Below are 4246 nucleotides of genomic sequence, written 5' to 3'. Positions count from 1 at the left end.
CCGCTGGGTGTGCGGCGGCGGTCGAGGTTTTTTAGACATCTTTATCTCTTGTGAGTTGGGTCGGGAGAGGATCGCACGGTTTCCACCTGACGGAGCCACGTCACGTCGGCCACAAAGGCCCGGCGATAGGCTCTGGGTTCGGTTCTCAGCCCTCCTCTTGTGGCCGCCTTGGCGTTCATTTTATGACACCTTGCTGGTGTTCCCAGACACCATCCCGCACCGACCTTTTTTACCGGCCTCCACTGTCTTCCCGTCCCTGGTCAGACCCCAACAGCAACCGTAATATATCTGGACCCCATATTTGAACTACGTGTCGAGAATCCGGGAAAGCGAACTTCTCAGGGAAAGAAAGAAGATTGGTTGTGTTCAAGGTCCTGGAGGACGGAAGGCTGTAAATCCATTTTGGAAACGTCAGGCCAAATCGTACAAAGGCTTCCCACAGAGCACTAGAGCAGTTTTTGAAAATCCCCCTAGACTACTTTAGACGAGAATTATTTCCGTCAAGCAAGCGACCATTTGACTCCATCGAGAGTCCACCACCGCTGAGTAGGTGATCGGAAAAGGTTATCAATAAAGGTCTGAAGGACCCATTAACAGATGGAAGAAATGACTGAACGATAGATAGATAGTAGATGTGGAATTAGTGTTGAGCCTTAACCCTGCTGCTTGGGGCAGGCTCTACTCACAGGCATTTTCAGCCCACCTCCAAGGTAGAGACAGCTCTACCATGAGATTCAAAGGGAAGGGGAGGGGAGGAGGCTTCAACATCTGTTGCTTTTTTCTTTCAGGAGTTGTGGTTGTGTTAGATATTCCCTTCACCTCACACCTCTGGCAGGAGGAAATATTTGCAAAAATTTTCTCTCTTTATGACCTCCCGGAATCTGATTTCCCAGGTGGCCAGATGACAGTAAATAACTTCGGTCTCTCCTCCACCTAGGAGTTCAAATGATTGCTAGTAGTTAAAAGAAAGGATCGAGGCAGCACTTCCTCTGACTGTGATAAGGACATCTTTAGTCACAAGAAACCTGGGAGAGCTGGACTCCTAAAGTGCTCTCAGGGCACAGGATTTCACCTGGGTGCCGCCACCCTCCCCTGTAGCTGGGGGCCATGTGCTGTTGGAGTGGCAGAGCTGTCCAACGTCGCTCAGCTAGACGACACTGACACACCCTGGTGGTGCCCCCTCTATAAGGAGCACTCTCCCACATGTTGATCTATAGCTTCGTCATGGTCAGCATCAACCCGTGAAAGGTCCTCCATGAAAATCTTATATCTCAACTCAGGCACACCAGCTTTTGCCTTTTCATAAAGTGGAACAATCTGATTATCGTGTCTCTAAGTCATCCCAGATATCTTTTGATTGATGGTGGATATCTTCACTGGATTCTGTGAAATTCCAAGCAGAAACCTAAGATCGTTGATGGGCCAATGTGACCTGTGGCCAGAGCCAATAATTCAGAATCTCATTCAGTCATGACTCCAGCCGAGACAACTGTTTAGTTTGCTATTCTGTTGTTGTTAACGGTGTGGTGTGTAGGGTGGGCGGGGGCTGGGGAGTGGAGGAGCCTGATAGCTGAATTGTACTGACTTTCTATTTAGAGCTCAAGGATAATACTCAGTAATGGAGTCAAAATTTGACTTACTACCTCGCATTTTATCACCACAAGTGAATGCTTTGTCAAAAACAAGAGTTATGTTGCTTGGCAAATACTGTTCTTGTAGGCATGCATGTGCATCTTTAAATTTTCATGAAGGTATTAGACTGACAGTCAGAGAGCTGCTGCACTTTTCCCTTGGATTGGGGCGGCTGGAAGAGGGGCAGAGATCAGACAGCAGATGGCGTGAAGGCAAGATGCTCTTCAGTACCTTGGAGTTCACATTTTGCAAGGAACACCTTTATGTGGGAGGAAATGATTTAGTTTCCACATGTGGTTGGCCATCCACTGTACTCCTGAGACAGTCAGCAGGATGACAAATGCAAGCTGTCAGCCTCCTTATTAGGAACATTATGTTGAGGGCACACATAAATTTAACATGAAATGTTGAATGGCTCTTGGCCATCACAAACCCAGGTTGAATTTGAATCCATGACCTTCTGAGGAAAGTCTCTGGCAGCCCCTTAAAAGGCTTCACTAGTCCTTTCAGTGCTAGGCTGTCTGGTTTTTCAGATCCTTATCCTTTTAAAATTAGAACAGGGCTATGATGAGCCAATTTACTGCCGTTGTGTGTAATTTAGGTTATTCACTCAGTGAAATGTAGAGGATGAGAGCACAGTTAAGTCTGTATATTTCAACGTCAAAGAAAGATCTCAATTTATGCCTGCCAAAGTGTTAAGAGTTCTACTGGCCATACAGCATCAAGGAAGCATGTCTGCTTTGATGAGATAGCTGTGGATCCAAAAGGAGCTCTACTTCAAGATGTTTTGGGTTTTATTTTATTTTTTTAACTTGTCATGGCTTGCCGTGCTTCTCTCCCACTCCCCAAATGGGTGGTCTCTTGGGGCTGATGAGTCATGATTTCCTGGTTTGGAAAGCAACGTCACTCTCTTTTAGAGTTTTAGGGGTTCGGTCCAAGTTTGGCCCTCACGTTTTCTTTGGTATTTTCAGTGTGATACTCACACTACAGGGCTGGAACGCTCACTGATTAAGGACATTTTAGGAATGAAATTATGACTACACGATTTCATTCTAATTCGGAGCATTGCTTTAGAGTTTCGACAGCTGTTATTGGCTCTCCTTTGAAACATTAAAGTGTGCTGTTTTTTAGTGGCTCTGTATCACTAGATGGGAACCTGCTTCTTCACTCCCGGTCTAAAGGGTAAGTGTCAGTAAGCTCGCAGACAGACGGGCTGGGCTGTGCCATCCACAGCGTGAGGTCTGAAATGCCTGCTACTGAGATGCTCCACCAGCAGTGCAAGCAACTGAAGAAACTCCTGCACTACTTCCATGTGCTTCTCAGGAACTACAAGGCGGTGTTAGAAAAGATTCTTTTTCACTCCACCATCTGAAATTAAACTTTGCGAAACCTGCTCTAGGTGGAGAAGCGAGCTGCCAGGGTAGGGAATGAAAGCGTAAGGAAGGAAGGGCTGTGGTCTTCTTTGACCTTGGAGATACTGCGTTGTATTAGGTACAAAGAAAATTACTGCCCCTTCTCAGTGATCTTTCCATGTAACTAAACATACGCTCATTCGGGTTTTGTTGTTGTTCTTCACCTTCTCACCTTCTTTCATTAAATCCAGATCTTTAACATCCCAGCTGAGCCGCGCAGGGAAGGCTGAGAAATGACAGGAAGGCATCTTCCTTTGTTCATATGTTTTGTTTTGTTTTTCATCACCAAGCAGAGGATCGGTAATGAGGAGATGGATCATCCTCTCATTTCAAACCATATGACGAGTATGTTCCAACAGATAATAAACAAGCACATTGTGCAAAGATGGGGGGAGGGGGGGTGCGGTGAGAAAGCAGGTTAATAAAGCTTTTGTTCCCTTCGATTAAACTCTTACACACGAGTCATCACAACTTTCTAATTAAAAGGCTATAAACATTTTATGTCTAAATATCTCACTTTAAAAAAATAGGGCAAGCAGCAGTATTATAATGCTAAAATATGGCAAAGAATAGAAATATACTACTAAATTATATGTCATCTTAATCCCTTGGCTTTCCGAGTAAACCCTCTTCTTGGTGTTCTTCATGGTTTATTTCAGCTTCAGGTAGAAATTGAAAAAGAAAAAGAAATGACCATCTGTCTTGCTCTATGAGGGTTAAATGAAACAATATACAGAAAACCACCAGCCTGGTACCTGAAAGTAGACTCTCAATAAATGATTGCTGTTTTTATTTCTCCCACAACTTCTGCTACACTGTAGCTGTGTCTGTGTAAAGCCTATGGAGAGGACCACAGCATGGCTGAGGCTCTTTAATTCTCAAGCCATAGAGCAGGCAGCTGATTCATAAATAAAGTGCTCACATTTTGAGGCTTTCTTGGGGCTCAGCTGTGACTTCTTCACTGTCTCTCCCATTCTAAATAGATGCCATAGATTATCTGCTTTGCACAGTGGTCTGGATGTACTGATACCTTGAGAAGCCCCCATTATCTACTTCCTGCAGTTCACCAGCTTTTCCTTGAAATGCAGCTGCCGGGAAAAATGAGAACTGGCAAAAGCCAGTGGGGTGTGTGGTTGGTCTTTGGGTTCCTTGCCTGGTTTGTTGTATCTAAAACATTGTTAAAGAAACAGGCACAGCTTAGG

The sequence above is a fragment of the Sapajus apella genome, unplaced genomic scaffold (genome assembly GCF_009761245.1).
Source record: "Sapajus apella isolate SASKATOON/1434 unplaced genomic scaffold, GSC_monkey_1.0 scaffold6, whole genome shotgun sequence".
Classification (NCBI taxonomy): domain Eukaryota; kingdom Metazoa; phylum Chordata; class Mammalia; order Primates; family Cebidae; genus Sapajus; species Sapajus apella.
The sequence above is the reverse complement of the archived record's forward strand: the minus strand, read 5'-3'. Positions refer to the sequence as shown.